Here is a 17,434-nt window from a genome sequence, read left to right as displayed (position 1 = left end):
TCAGCGAAATTTGTTCCAAAACTGCTTAATTTTGATCAAAAGATCCATCGCATGACCATCGCTCAGGAGATGTTGAATGAATGAACAGTCATGCCTCAGCCTTTATATTCACCGCATTTTGCCCCCCCGTGACTTTTCTTTTCCCAAAACTGAAAAGACCAATGAAAGGACATCGATTTTCAACGATTGAGGAGATAAAAACTACATCGCTGAAAGAACTCAAGGCTTTGAAGGGGACAGCATAAATATTGAGGAATAAATGAATATTTTTTGAGAAAACCATAAAGTCACCTTTTTTTTTGAACGCAAGTGCACTCCAGATCCTATAGAAGCCAGTCCCGTTTTGTAATTCCTAGTACTGCTAGCCCATGCAATTACGTACGGAGCAGGGCCAGAGACGGTTGCAAATGTCATTTCGTAAGGGCTGCAGTGTGCAAGTACTCAGTTGACTATATTGCGCAATATTATGTATTTCAATTGAAATTGGTAGAGGCGGCCCTGACTGTTTACGTTCCGTGGTTTACGTTCCCGAAACTGTTATAATATGGGACTTGGTATGTATTACTTAACTGGCGAAGCCTATATTCTTAAAAAGATCATTAAATTCTGTTGGATTTCAAATTAAAAAGATCATATCTGGCTTTGGCTTAACCTTTAATAAAATTACTCTTGAATTTTGTTAGGAGTTTAATATAGTTTTTTTTTATTAATTAGTTATAAAACAAGAATTGTCATTTACTAAATTAATTTACACTATTATATGTTAACACTTCTCTTTCGTATCTTGCATTGTTTGTCTGACTTAAATTTTGGATGTGCCCAGAGCAGTTTTTATGTTTGAAATATTGCAAATCTAACAATGCATGTTCATATTAATTCTTTCTTGGCAAGTGCCATATCACTTTCATTTTAATCTATTTTCCTCTTGATAACATAACCCCAAAAATTTTAATTTCTTTGCTTTCTGCCCAACTTTAAATTTTCATTTTTTAGAGTTGATATTAATGTTGTTCACAACACTAATATAGCATTAAAGATTAAATTTACTTTATTTTACTCTAAAATGAAGAATAATGCATTTAGTGGATGATATGTTTGACTCCAAAATTGGAGAACAATATGTATTTTAATTTTATCTTTCAACTACCAAGCTACTCAATAAGACGTTTTCAGGTAACAATTTTACTTTATCCTTGTTTTATACATTTATTTTACTATGTTAATTCCGTGACTCAGTTGTTCATTTTCTGAAATATGTTGATCATTGTTTTTTTAAATGTTTAACTTTATTTACATTAATAAAACAATGTTTTGAATTTAGGCTTGAAAAGGAACCACATAAGGTTCGAACCGTTGCCAATTCTCATTATAACTATCAAGATTTTTTTTTTATTCAGTGTTCTTAAATCTGAAAACTTAATTATTCAACAATTTAAGAGGTCGAAACTAAACAAAATGATTAAATAAAAGTCATTAGTCGGAAAATAGAAAAATTTGTTTTTTAAACTGCGTTATGACGAATAAAAGAAAAACTATAGGTCCTGCCAAACATGGTTTGAAGTACATTTGTAGATATTTCTAATATGCATATTTTTTTGCTGTATCTTGCACAGTTTTTCTAGAAAATTTTAATTTTTTAATATCGGTATCTCTATTAGAACAAAAATTATGTGTCCTATCAAAAAAATGAAGTCAATTTTTAGATCTGGAAATTTTATAAAAACCGACAAAGTCAAATTTAGATGAAACTAATACCTTCTAATTTAAGTGACAATATAAACATACAACGTACAAAATCTCAAACTTTATGAAGCCGAGGAAGACGCCAAATCCCTGATATTTTGTAATTTCTCTTTCTTTGGTTCTCAAATATACTTGGAAAAATAGTACCTTGCATTACAAGGGATGAAACACGGCAATTGCAACGAGTGTGAAGTTTTCTGCCTGAGTTAAGCGAGGGCTACATTGATACGAGTTGCGATCATTGTGTTAAATTCCTAGTGATGCATATTATTTTCCATAGAAAATCTATTGAAAATTCGAGTGCAGGCACCAGTTGACCCTACCTTTCTACCGTATCGAAAATCGAAGTTTCAATAGAGGCGCTATGAAAATTATATATTGAGTCAGTACCGTACCTCTCAACTAAACAAGAAGCACTAAGAATGGTGGGTCTGGTCCTAAATTTGTATAATTATGAAAAAAGTTTTTTGTTGTAAATATTTTTTTTGCTTTTTTCATAATTATTAAAATTTAGGACCAGGCCCACCTTTCTTAGTGCTTCTTATTTATTATCCCAAACTTTCAACTCGATGTGGAGCTTTGTGTGAAAATAAGTTGGGAAATAAAAAAAGTGAGGGTAAGGTAGGAATCTGGTCTCGTGACCCACTCATTACATGGCCTTAATCAAAAAATATTTTTCTGTAAATCAGAAGTATTTCTATTTCGATCCATACAGATAGAAGGTACACCAATACTGGTATATTTTATGGTAGTACGTAGATTTAGGGAATTATTTCTCCCAAGAAACAATCATGCAGAGTATCGCTGGCCTATCCCAACTTTTTACTGCCCGCAAGCTTCGTCAGCCCGCTACCAGAATACGTTTGCTTGCTGGCGCCATCTGACACAATGTGAAGCTATGTTTGGTCACGGCTTAGGCTTAGTCATGGTCAGTGTCTGGCTATCTTTTACATTTAAATAGTCAATTTGGCAAATGACCCTATAATCAAATTTAAAATGTAGGAGTCTTTCAGGCAAGATCATATTATTAATTTTCTTAAAAAAATTACAAATACTACAGCCTATACAAATTTGGAGTTGCCCAGTTTTAAAATTTCAAAATTTGGAATCTGGAGATTTTTTGCTAAATGACTTGATAAATGTAAAATTCATGAATAAAAGGAAAGCCTTGTTAGAATTTGTTTCCTTGGAAATATATTTCTAGGCTTTATAAATTTATCATTTATAAATAAAAGTAAACACTCGTGAGTTTTTAAATTTTGAAATTCTCATTGTGGAAAATTGGGTGATATCAAAACTGGAGAGAAATGTATATCTGTATATGGTATTTGCAAAAACCATTTCAACATTCTTTTGAAATTTCATTCTCATTTTTTTAAATTTCCTAATTGAAACCGGCCTCATCTTTGACTGATACTCGAACTCTGTGATGCCGCGCTAGATAACGTGTCGTTCGGAGCGCGAATTTAACAGCAGGTCTGCATGCCCAGCATGTCTTGTTTGTTTGGCTGCTTACCAGGCGTGGATTTAATATAGGGTGTTACCCGGGCCATGGCCCTTGGCGGCAAAAATTTATGGGCAGCAAATTTTGAAATATTACTTTCTTTTATAAAGAAAATGATACAAAAAAGGCGGTATTTTACAAATAGTCAGGGGCGGCGAATTCCCAAATCCGTGCTATCATAAGACTACCGTCTTATGATCTTCACGCATAAACAGAACATGTCAATTTTCTCTGATTTTTCTTTAGTTCGGGACGTATTCCGCAAAGCTTAGGATCAGCATCAAAAAGTCGTGACCATATTTAAGAATGTGGTTATCTTCTTTGATTTTATAAACTATTTCAAAGATTATCGAATTTTGTTGTTTGATAAAAACGAACAAATAACTGAAAGTTGAAAGATGATCCAGAGTCCATAATTTAGAACGGAACTTCAATTATGGAATTTTGTTATTTCATTCAAAGATTTAGGTTTGTATTTGTTCGAGAATGACACTTGTGAGGCGAAAAACAACAAGATAACTGACACGTTGGTTGCTGAAAACAAAGTTGCGATTTACTAAGAGTTGCCTGACTATCGAAGTTAGCCAAGGAGCTGGTGGCTTAATCTTCCATTAGCAGAGTAGAACTCGACTAGGTGCTTACGCTAAACCCTAGATTAAGCGACGGTACCTGTCGATATAGATATACCGCAGATTTGTGTTCGGCTCCGTCTCCATATACCTTTATATATTCCTGACATCTCTATTACAAAATTCCTTTCTAGAAACTTGAAGCATGTACTTTAGAATCGACTGCCCTTCGAGACCCCTTCCATTTCACAACGATGAAATTGTCACCCTTTCTCTTGCTCGACCTTATCCTTGGCTCCGTTAAGTACTTGAGAACAAGTGGTTCGACAAATATTTTAATTCTCCCTCAGAAGACTTTCAAGTCGATTCTATTCTCCTTAAATCTCTCAAAGTTTAACGATTCCTCGGAAATAATGTAATAATGAGAAAAGAAACTGGTTATTACTATTGAATTTTATTGGTCCTGAATGGAATTAAGTGAAGAGTGTAAAAAAAACGATAAATCTGCATTTTGTGAAAAAATCACTTAATCACTTGAAATTAATCGAAATTACCTGTGATCACTCGAAGGTCACCTTGCAATCACATACGACCAATTTCATTCACTTTCAATCATATAATCTCAATTATGGTCATATGCTATGACTTAAAATTACATGAAATTCGGTTGCAGCGGGGAAGAAGTGCTACATACTATAACGCAGAAGCAAATTATGTATTACAACGACCTAATATTTTCCATCGATCGGCCGCAACCCCATAAACCCATGACAGCCGTTGGCAGCCGCTAATAGGTGTTTTTGAGATCGCGGTAGTTCTATCATCACCGTTTCTTTCTGGTACCAACGCTTATTGCTATGTGCTATTGTTATGAAGGAGGTGAAATTTGAGGAATGTATCCTTGTAGTGCAGATACCCGTGCAGAAATTTTGGTGGGGCGCCGATCGAGCCCCGATAGGGAAAAATGTGGACCCGATAGGGTAATCTGTCTAGCGCCAGACCGTAAATGAAACACCCTACCTGTCAGTGCCCAGATCTGCGCTTCCAAAATGGGGGCCCGGTCTGGCCCCTTCAATCTCTTATTTTTATATTTATTAAATTTCAAAAGGTTGTAAAGTAATATTTTTCAACTTCGTATTTTACAAAACTTCAATGATTCCAAATTCTACATTATATATCATTGTACATTATATCTCATTTTTAATATTCTACATTACATTATCTGTTTTCATTGCTTTAATTTATCGATAAGTGTTTGCATTTGGAAGGAAACTATTATGCTTTGACCAACAATGTTCAAATTTAGAGCTATTACATACACACACAAATGAATTTTAATTATAATTTTTTTTCAATCTTCTTAATATTCTTTTGGAATGATTTTTGTGTTAATGATGCATATACTGCACGTAGAGTGAGATTCCAAAAGTGAGGTTATGTTCGAGAAACTATAAAAAGCATTTAATCTATGATGTTACTAATCCGGACATCCATACATTTGGTATAGGGTAATCTCCATTTTCACAATGTCAACAACAAAATATAAAATTCCAAAAAGCTGGAAAACACTTTTTTATTCACATAAATAGTAAAGGTGCCCAAAATGACGACGCTTTCTCGAATACATTGCTGGAAATATTCAGAAGCTAAAAATGGATTGTGGTGTTGATTCTAGCTAATTAAAACTTATCTTTGCCTTCATTGCGGATATAAGAAATCTCACCAACAATTCTTTGATTCTGAACTCGCAATCTACTTTTTGCTTTTGGCATTTTAAGTTCTATGAAAGAAAAAGAATATCACGACGATAACAGAAAACTTGTCATAATCTTGTCTAGTCTAACTCGACCCGATGCGGTTCTGACGCGAGACACACAATCTGCCCCCTTGCAGCCACATGTGGAAAATCCGATCGGGCCCAGATCGGAACTTGGGAATAAGTTGGGCAATTTTTGCACGGGTACCTTTCTGTTTAAAATATTTTATTTTGTTTTAGTTAATTTGATTGCAAATAACGGAAATGTTTGGGAGTAAAAAGTGCCCAGTGGGACTTTGTACCCGAGCGGAATACAGCTGAATACAGCGTCGATTACACAGGCCAACATGCTTTTGTTGTTGGAAAGTGGAGGGTCATTTCCGAAGTAATTTTTTACGTAGAATCCGAATCCCGGGTCAGAATTGGCCCATCACGTCAGGATTTTAAGATATTTGAGGTTATGCACTGAAAAATGGCGATTTTGGCTACATTTGAGGTTATGTACAGAAGACACAAATTTTGTGGGGATTTTCTTTAGTTGTATCATATATTACTGCTCTTTTTCTTTAATTTGAGACCGCAGAGTTGAACTGACATTTTCTTTACCAAGTTACGCCAATTTGAAATTACGAGATATGTCCCATTAAGTCTTGAGCATTTGCATTAAATACTTTGAGGCAGACATTTTCGACTGGGTATTTTCTCTTGAAAATTTGTACTTGGGGATGTTCGGGGTTGTTGAAATCCCAAAAATTTTGGTGTCTTCTGTACACAACCTCAAAAGTAACCAAAAACGCCATTTTGTGGGTACATAACCTCAAATATCTTAAAATCCTGACGTGATGGGCCAATTCTGACCCCGGATTCGGATTCTACGTAAAAAATCACTTCGGAAATTACCCTACACTTTCCAACAACTGCCATGACCCCATTCTTTGCAGGCCTGTGTTATCAACGAACAAGAATCATGCGAGTCAGTAATCGACGCCTGCCGCTCGTTTCACATACACCAAACTTTCGATTTCAGTTCAGTGTCGGACGTTGCCTTCAAATAACCTTGGACTGATTTCGGGGGGATCGGGCTCTCACCCTGCTCCCCTGAGAAACAGCGTGAGCCAGCAGTTCTAGGAACGCTGAGAACGGGGTGATTGAAAGCAAGAGTTTGGTGGCATTATTTCACTAGTCACGGTAGGCTGGAACGAGCGACTACGTTCTTTCAGAAGAATCGAAGTTGCGCTGCACGGTTGCGGGGAGACGACACGTGTATTGGAGTAAACGTAAAAGTATTGGGGCGACACGAGTATTGGGGTTAAATAGATTATCGTCTACCTCTTGTGAAGCTTCTTTTGAAAGCATCCCAAGCGAGCAATGGATCCAGTGCCACGTATGCAAAAACTGGACTCATGAAAAGTATGTTGTGAACCGGCAATCGAAAATTTTAGGCTTTAGTAATTGTAAAAGTGACGATAAATAAATCTCGAAACCTATCAGTTGTCTAAACAATTATAATTTTTCCCGATACCCGCGCCGGACCTTGCGACTCACACGCTCGTTCAGAAAAATTAAAACTAGTGTTTTCTCGATTGTTGACGTCACAGCCAAATAAATTGGAATGTATTCCTCTAAAGAACTAAGTAATGACATGCGCATCCTTAATCTACCCCTTCTTCTTGAAACTGCGCATCGCAACTTAAATTCTTCTGAACGAGCAAGTGGCTCGTTTCGACCTGTGGTGATTGGGCAAAGCATTTTGTGCAACGAACGGGATGCGCCGATTATTCATTATTTATTTTTTAACAATTATTCATGTTCGTTGATAATCGATGCTGTATTCCGCCTGTTTCACAATATACTATTTTCTCTATGTACTGAGAGTTCCTTCTGTGCAATTTAAAAAAGCAAATTTGTACGATTTATGATGGCACTTTTTACCCCACCACCATGAAATTTCGCCCCACGGGTGTAGCAAGAAGTACCATTAGGCAGCGTTTAGAAGAAAAATTATATATATATAACATAATAAATGAAATCAATTTAAATTTATTATGATTATAATTTGTAACTTTAATGTCTTACATATATATTTTATGGCAAAAATCAAGGCGATAACTTATTTCTTTTGGACACGGTGTTATGAAAAGACTATTTTTCCACTTTTAACCCCACCCTGCCCTCCATGAAATTGCTTGAAATAACATAAAATTACTTAAAATTTGCCGTGTAATTACTTGAGATCAAGTTAAATCACATGAAATCAGGTGTAAAAACTTGAAATAGGATCCAATCACTCTGCAGTCAGTCTAAAATTCCAGGCTTTTAACATTAGATAATTTCATTTTGAAGTCGTTCGAAATTGGACCATTCAAAAGCTTTCACAATTGAATCTTAAAATAAAAAGTGTTCAACTGAAAAATTTTGAGTAAAAATCCTAGTGTTTGACAATAACAAATATTTTTTAATCGGATAAAATCTTCAGGTTCCTTTAATAATTAACCCTATGTTTGGATATATTCAAAACAAGAATCAAACAAATGTATGATCAAAGAAACGTTTTGCAAACCTATAAGAAGATTTCCAATCGTTTGATCGAAGTTCATTAAAGTAATATTTTATCGAAGATAAAAAATTACACACAAAACTGCCATGTAATTTTTTTACTCATGCAACAAAATTGTTTTAAATCCCATAAATTTTATTTTTATAAAATATCAAATTTTTATATGCGATATTTATATTCGATATATGGGATGCCTTTGGTAAAACTATTGTGAATTAATAAAATTTCATTCAAGCCATACACAATGTTTCGATTGTTGTTTAGCATAGCAAGGTCCATTCTCATTGTTAAAATATTTTTTTTGAGTGGTTATTATTTTATTATTATTGTTAAGCCTACTCTTTCGGGGTAGGCGTGACTCACTCGGTGGAAAAGGGATTAATGTGAGGACGGGATATATAATTTTTAGATTCATCCAGAATTAAACTTTCTTAAACTAGTTTCATTATAATACAGAGAAATTATATGCAAAATTTGTGGTTAAAATTAGTAGTAGGATAATATAAAACCAGCCTGCATAATATAATTGCAAAATTCTTCAAGTATTGGAAATCGTACACCCTATGCCCCCTATTTTCTGTAGAATACTAAGACAGCTAGCACCAGCTTATGTCGACGCCTCATACTTGCGTGGATTCTACTTGTCAAAGCAAAAGAGATAGTAGAGATTTGCCTTTCGTGAAATTGAATTCTTCTTTTATCTACACAATGTAACTCCAAGAAGACGAAATATTTTGTTCTGAAAAGATGTATCGGTGTAAAAAGAAGAGAGAGATGTATGCCAGGCCAGGGACGTGTGGAGGGAAATTCTTTATAAGAAATGTGTGACAAAGAGTGTCACCAAGGCGATAGGCGCCTGAAACGAAACGAGTGAACGCGTGTTTGGGGTCAAAAGTATGGATTTTGAGTAAAAATTATTCGACAGAGCTATGCCTTAAATGATTGAATTTTAACTCAAGACAAGGACACAATTATCCCAAAAGGCTCCCAACGCTTCCGGAGGTTATGGGATAATTTAATCCTACTTTTACAGATTATTTATATTTTGTATAATCATACTATTATGGTATTATTTTGAGATCCACAGGTTTCAAACTTTTAACTTGCATATTATTTATTAAAAAGGTACCAGTTTTATCAGTTGTAACATTAGAATTTTTCAGCAGGTGCCAACTGTATAGCCCCAACCTCTTTACCTGTTTCCTGGAAATTACCAACCCTGCCGGATGGATCGACAGTTTATAAAGGTCAGAGGAAATGAACATATCCAAATAAATCTATTTGCATCTAATGAGTTGAAAAGGAGATTGCTTTTAGAAGTTTATTTTTAATTGTGAACCCTTCTAAGCTCTGACTCCTTTGCATCAAATTGTTCCTAGGGAAGTAGATTTTATTCCGATCTTAAATAAAAAACTTTTGTAATATTTTTTCTGGCATGGTTAAAACGTAATCCCTAATACCTAGAGGGCTGAATCATAAATTAGTACTGTCATTTTTTTAAAGAGAGATTCGGTATAATTAGAATAACACTTCTATCATTCGTCGAGAACTTCAACGATAAAAGTAAGACTCTACGACCTATGACTTCCAAGTATCACTCCTGTTCGCGAGCCAGGAAAAGCCAGTTTAAATTCGAATTTAAATCAAACCAAGTGTAAGTCAAGTATAAATATTTTTATTCGAGTTTCGAAAAGAATTCTTAGTTAGTCTATCTGTTTCCGTATAAACAATTATGTACGCTGGCTTTATAAAGCCGATGAAAGATGCATCTTTGCTCGTTTTTAAGTAAAATTATAAATATATCATTACTCAAACTATATTTTTTGCGAGTCACCGAATCGTTAGGTTAAAGTAAAGTGATGAAATATTATTTATATTTTTATTTTAAAATGTAAATGATTTTCATTTAAAAAAGAAGGAATTCCGACAAGAGGTTAAGAAAGAGGTTAAATACGATAAGTTCAGAGCGTCGACTTGAGCATCGCGGATGGTCGACGCAAGTGTCCGAGAGTCGAACTGATCATCACAGATTGCGTAATTGATCATTATAAAAAGTTGAATTGCATATCAAAGAGGGTCGATTTGATCGTCGCAGATAGTCGACTTGAGCTCCTTGGACAGTCAAGCTGGCCACCTAAGGGGGACGTTTTGATTATACGACAATCTTCTATATTTGTTGTCTTTTTCCTGCTTATTCTAGTCTTTCTCGTATAAGAGACTGAAAATTATCAAATTAAGTGGAACATATAAAACCTAAAAATTCATATGGAATACATAAATTCTGAAATAATTTTTTATTCTTTGTAGATCGCGAGGTGAAAGAGAAATTATTTAATATGCAAAAACAGTGTACATTGAAAATACATTGTTTGGAGCACGAACGGCTAAGGACACGGCACGGTGTCACTGTACTGCACTGGTTTGTAAGGTTCCAAAGACCAAACAGTAGAGTGAATTAAGAAACCAACATCGCACATCTCGTTACTTTCTGCATCATCAATGAATGCTAAAATGTTTGGTATGTTTTCAATTGTGTACATAAAATAATAATAATAAAGTTATTAAAAATAATTCTTTTCTCATGAGGAAGGTTTATATAGTGAAATTTAAATTATTTATTAGATTTTCATCTTAAAAATAAATGATCGATTTTAATTTTAAAGAAAATGTGATACATGAGTTCAAACTAACAAATCTAGATGTGATGTTTACTAATGGTGATCAAGGAAATGTTACGATTGCTATGTCTAAAACTGATTACCATAATAAAATGTCTAATATCCTAAATGATAAAAAACTTTATTCCTTATCCAAATTTAAATACACTGATACTTTACAGGACCAACAATTGTTTTTACTATTACACAGAGAGACTTTTCATATTATTATTTCTTTTGTCGCATATCCCTAATTCAAATATCTCTGATTGGAATAAATCGTACGAATTTTAGACTCTTACATACAAAAATTACAGTATTTCTAAGTCGCTGTATTAAATTTTGTAATGGATTCGAATAAGGAAAATTAGTATAGTGCTTTGAAAGAAGCGAAACAGAATGTCGTACAATTCGTTACGAACGCCTTGCAATCTTTCTAAACCACTATACGAAAAATGAGCGTCACGTGATGTTGTGTTTCACGCTGACGTGAAATACTGAACGAGAGAAACGTATCACTACTTGTGAAAAATTTATAGTGCTGGATCAAAAATTTCAGGTGCCCCAAACTTCATTAACTATTTATCACACACACACACGCGCGCGCTTGCACGCACCTACTATAGATATTTGGGAATCTTTGCGATGCTGTAAATTGTTGAATGAAAAAGTGTAATTTCTGATTTGCCATTTTTTTATACATAAGAAAATTAATTTTCTTGAAAACCCACACACGAGATAAAAAAGAAATTAAAAAAAGAAAGTTGTGACGATAAAGTGCCCACGCAGCAGGCGGATTTTTTAAAATCTTGTTATTATGTTTTTCACGATTAAAATAAAAACTACGCACCCTATTAAAAAGTGATGCATAAAAAATTCTAGATCTTTTTCAAATGCACAATATTCATCTTTTTGAATACTATAAATATCCGCACAGAGAATATTTGAATCTTGAAAAAAAATTGTCTTAAAAATGTTTAAAATGTGTACACTTTCTGAATTTGTATTCAAATTGGCTGGGTAAAGAACTTGACCTTTAGTTTAGGACACTCATCAATATACCAAAGTCCATACCAAGCTGTAAACTCTTTTAAAAGTTATCGTGCTAACAAAACTAACAATATTAGGCGACAGTTCTGGAGTTTCAGTTTTTCTTATTTCATAAAATGTAAAAGTAATTATTAGCTCATTTGAGAGAGAATCACGGAAATTTCTACTAATGATCAGTATATTGGTAGATATTTTATATCTTTAAAGATATCAATACAAATATTAAAAAATATTATCTTTAGAATTATCTCAGGGCGTCTAATCAAATTCTGTAAAAAAAATTCCTTGACAATTTAAAAAATGGCTTTTTTTTAAATATCTGCACTAAATATTGTTTCTTTTGATGCCAAAGTATCCCCTGATTATTTTCATTATTTATAAAAAAAAAATATTTAGGGATCCCTCAAGTGCATTTTTGCAGAAAATTGCTTTTTTAGTGTCCAATATTAATTCATAATTTGACTTCAGTAAATATGCCTTTTATCCTTTCTCTATTCTAAATTGAAAAAAAACCATTAACAGTGGAAACTAAAATAACATAAGCAATTTTTTGGCGCGCGACTGTTGGTTCTCGCGCTTCGCGCTCGACGATGTATTCATCTCGCGCTGTGCGCTCGGTCTTTGTATTTACCCCACATTTGTGCACACGAACCAAACACCGACAACTGTAATTTGGTGATTGTGAATTCTCCTTTGTTAAAACTTCTTCGGCTGTAACGAACACATTCTCATCACGTATCTCGTGCTTCGCACTCGATTTTGTCCAAAATGTTAACTTTTCTATGTTATGTTTAACACTTCTGTATCAAACTTATAATACATTTATTCAGATTATTTAGCGATAGAAAGTTTTCACATAAAACTAATGCCTTCTCATTATGATGAGAATGTAATAATACATCATTTTTGTGCGACAAAAATTTGAATTTTCAATTTTTAGCAAAATTTAAAAAGTTGTTATGATAATCGTGTCGGTCTTTAAAAACTAATATTTTTCTTTTTTTGACTTTTTTTCATGTGGTGCGTTGAATGACATAGAATAGTCATTTTCGTTTTTATTATTATTTTTTTTTAAGTTTGGAAACGCTATAACTCTGGTAATTTTGTTGTTATCAAAATAAGTCATCAATATAAATTGTTCATATTTTTGTGCACTATAAACAGCACTATATGAAAATTTCAAATCTTAAAAAAGTGGTCTTAAAAATTTTGAAAATTCTCCAAATTATTGCATTTTTATTTAAAATAGCTGGCTAACGAAATCGTCCTTTCTTTTCATTTCCTTATAAAGTCTGTCAAAGGGAAATTCAATAAAATAATTACTTCAAATTTTACTATGTTTACAGACTACAACGACAACGACGATAATTACAAGGCCGATAGACAGACGTCATCGTAATACCGGTTTCTTTGGGAATTAAGGATTCTCGAAAAGTGAAAATTTCAAGAAATCCGCGTTGATTGGTTTAGAATTTTTATTTCCATTTTGAATTTTGAACAAGCAATAACTGTGATAATTTTCTTGTTATCAAAAAAATCCATCAAGATAAATTGTTAATATTTTCGTGTGCTATAAATAGCCGTACGTGGAATCTTAATATCTTTGGCCCATAAACCTGTGTGCCAAAGCCCAATTCGATTCAATTAATCGGTGCAAAGACATCCAGTATACATACGACAACGACAGACAGATACCAACCTGAAAACTTTTTGTTCCTTCTGAGGAAATCTCAAAACGTCGATATTTGATGGAATCCGCGAAAGTCATTTTTCGTATGAAACCAATACCTTCTCATTATAGTGTAAATGTAAAAAGCACGTGCCCTATCAAAGAAATGTGAAAATCGAAATTTTAGATATTATTTAGGCAAACCATTTTTTTTACACATTTTACTGGACCGAGTACCGTGTTCCACACATTTAGTTTGTTTATTTTTTCGCAACTTGTGTCAAAAAGTGATTCATTATGAATTTGTAGTTGTTTCCAGTGCGTTTAATTTGAGCTTTTTCATTTTTTTCGTATCTCGCATAGTTTAAGCAAAAAATGGAATTTGTGGATTTTTAATTTTTTTTTGGTAGGATCAAATTTGGAAATTTCAGTTTTTTTTTTATTTTGAAAATGCCCTAACTCTGATGATTTTCTATTTATAGAAAAAAGTCATCGAGATAAATTGTTTGAGTTTTTAAGTACTATGAAGAACCGTACATAGAATTTTTAAATCTTGAAAAAATGTAGTTTCAAAAATTGTTGGTACGATCAAATTTGGAATTTTCACCTTTTCGACCAAATTAAAAAAATTGTTGTCATGGACTTGTAGGGATTTCGAAAAGCAACGTTTTTCTTCTCTTGACTTTTTTTCGTATCATGTGTTGTTTGGCTTAAAATGTTCATTTTAATTTGTTTTTTTTTATTTTGAAAATGCTCTAACTCTAGTAATTTTTTATTTTTAAAAAAAATTCATTGGGATAAATTGTTCAACTTTTTGAATAATATAAATAATCGTACAGAGAATTTAGGAATTTACAAAAAAGTGGTCCAAAAATATTCAAAATATGCCCACTTTTTGAATTTTCATCCAAAGTGGCTGGCTAACGAACTTGACCTTTAGTTTAGGACACTCAACGAGTGTGCCAAAGCGCAATCTAATAGATTAATTTTTTCGAAAGTCATCGTGTTCACAGATATACAGACATACAGCTGACAGACATATAGACATACAGACATACAGGCATACAGATAGACACATTCGTGAAAAATTGTTTTTCGGTTTCAGAGGGTCTCAAAACGAGGACATTTGACAAAAACTGGGGGGCGGGGTTCAAATTTTACACAAATCTAATAGCTGCTCTGATGAGAATGTAATAAGGATGTTTTCTAAATCACTATCATAAGTATAAAACTATTCCGCTGGTTAATTCTGAATAATATTTTTCTTTATCCTTATAAATTATGTATTGTGTAGGAACGGTATAATTTTTATATACAAAATCAAATAATGTTTCTTAATTTATGAAAGTAATATTATAGAAGGACAAGAAATCTCCTAATGCGGTATAAGCTTTAAGGAAAGTTATAATTCCCATTAAAAAAATCCAACTCTTAACGAAAAATGCCCTTAATCTATTGAATTCTAAACTGCTTGAGCATACGAGAAAAATGAGCTTTCTAATTTTTTGTTATAATTTTTTTTCAACTATTTTAATAGTTGCTTAAAATTCGGAGCATGTTTAGCATATTCATATTTTTCAGTAAAATATATTCAAATGAGATTCTGTTCGAACCTCCTGAAAAATGTGCAATTATATCAGACGAAAATTTTGAACATTTCACTTCAAAAGTAAGTTGAAAGAAATATTTATTAATTGTTAATTATTTAAAGTAATTAAAATAAAATAATAAATATGGCAATGTGAACCTCTTAAATTCTGAATTTTCAACGCAATTTTAAGTTTTCAATATTTTAATTACTCTTACAGCAGATGTAGAACGTAATTAAATTGTTTATTAGGTACCACGACTTTTCCAGTATCTAAGTGTCGAAGGAAGTTATCCTATAATGACAATTTTTCGCAAATAACACTAGATAGTTTAGTGAATTTTATCTATCAAATCACTTGAAATATCAGAAGTACCATATGACATAATATAATTTAATTAGAAATAAATTCGAGCTCAACTTTTTTAAATGTTAAATTTAGTTGTTAACTGTTTTAATTACTACATCATTTAGTTTACAACGCTCAATTAAAAAATCTTTTACTTGACAATTTTTCGATATTATGTCTGCATTTTTAAACGTAAATTTTGAATTGAAAGTATTTAAAAAAAAAACAATATAAATAAATTAATGGTTTTTAAAACTAAACTGTATTTCGAGTTTTAAAAATTGTAAGATAATTATTATACAATATGATTATAAATCGGTTTCAAATTGAACAATTTACAGATTTTGACGTTGAAAATTCAACTTTTTAAATAAAAAACTTTAATAATTAAGCAAATTGAAATGTCTGACTCAAACTTTAACCAGGCGGAAATATTATGTCGATGGTCCGTAAGAAGACAAGCACCGTTCAAAAAGATTTACGAAGTCTAACACGGCTCAAGCCGGCTAACGAACACTAGCACCGTTCACAAAGCCTAGCGGAAAATAGCAGTTCTCTCCGATGGCTGACGAAAAGAAGCACAACTCGCCGAGCGGTAACGAAGCGTAGCACAACTCGCTTGACGCTAACGAAAAGTAACACCATTCGGCGAGCGATGACAAAGCCTAGCACAACTAATACATCGCTGACGAAGAGAAGCATTACTTAAACAGCTTTGGCAAAACTTAGCATAGTTAAAAAAGGGTAAAATGAGTATAAAAACATTTTTGATGGTTTTAAAAGTTGTAAAAGAATTGAGCAAGTGTTTGGGGGTTTAATTTACGAGTTGTTTATCTGTAAATTAATGTAATGTAAATTTTGTGGGGAAAAAATATATCTTTAAGATGTATGTTAGAGACTAAATTTAACATCAAATTTAATTTTGCTGCAACAAAAAGTTCAAATAATACCATGGATTTTTTAAAATAAAAGGCTTTCAAGGGCATGTGACACATCTAAATATCTATATTACCGACCTCACTTTTTCGGTTCACTGAATGTTTTTTTGAACCTAAGAACTTTTTTGTAAATAAAATATCGAGCTAAAACTTTGGAAGACTTATTAGAGTACAATAAAGTACGTTTAGGTACTGCATTTTGGTAGGAACTTCACTGAAAATTATTTCATCTTTTTTCTGAACCTCAACATTTTTTGAAAGTTCGAACTTTTTGTATACATAAAATATCGGTCTCAAACTTTGAGAAATGCAAGAACCGAAAGAAAACTACGTTTAAGTACAAAGCTTAATCATAAAAGATGTAAAAAAATATATTTCAAGAATCAATTCCAACGGCATCAGCCGGTAACGTTGTACACGAAAATACGAAACCTGGCGGCCACTAGACGAGGCTCTAGAGAGTTCGCATTTTCGTGTACAACGTTAACAAAATTTGTTGAAAATTAATATCCATAGGTCATTTCGTAGCCACTTTCATATCAAATCTAAAGCACTTTGATTTTTATGTTTTTGATAAGCCGTTGCCGTGATATCATCTGACCACCGACTTGCCTCCAAATTATGGCGTTCGATTCAAATACGGATTTTGTGTACAAAATTTGGAAAAAATGAATTAAAAAAATTTTCGTTTTATATTTGAAGATATTATGTATCATGCCTATTAATTTTTATGTCCGTATCTTCCATAGCATGCTCACACAAAATTCGCAAAAATAGCTTATTTTTTTAGCCTACCAATTAGACTACACCTAGGTGAAACGGTAACTTCCTGCGATCAGTGTATGCAAAACCACTCCCAAAATAATGCATCAATTGAAATTATTTTTGTTGCATTGTGAAAGATCAAACGTGATATATGACGGGCTTCTCTTAAAAATCAAAATTATTAATGTACAGTCTGTAAAGTTAAAGCGTGGGTGGCTTTACTCGCAGTCGGTAAGGTGTATCGACATGATTTTGGTGTCAAAATATTAAGAAGAGCTCCCTCTTTCAT

At 32.8% G+C, this 17,434-nt stretch overlaps 1 long non-coding RNA gene across 1 annotated transcript in view; it reads left to right on the top strand.

Annotated features, from left to right (window-relative positions):
- Positions 1-17,434, top strand: part of LOC117174703 — a 29,167-nt gene that overhangs the window by 3,868 nt on the left and 7,865 nt on the right. Inside the window, exons 2-3 of the long non-coding RNA XR_004467338.1 lie at positions 9,296-9,376; positions 10,437-10,647. This is a non-coding gene — a long non-coding RNA (uncharacterized LOC117174703). The remainder of the gene's footprint in view (positions 1-9,295; positions 9,377-10,436; positions 10,648-17,434) is intronic.

This window comes from Belonocnema kinseyi, chromosome 6, assembly GCF_010883055.1.
Source record: "Belonocnema kinseyi isolate 2016_QV_RU_SX_M_011 chromosome 6, B_treatae_v1, whole genome shotgun sequence".
Classification (NCBI taxonomy): domain Eukaryota; kingdom Metazoa; phylum Arthropoda; class Insecta; order Hymenoptera; family Cynipidae; genus Belonocnema; species Belonocnema kinseyi.
This window is presented reverse-complemented; position numbering and strand designations above follow the sequence as displayed.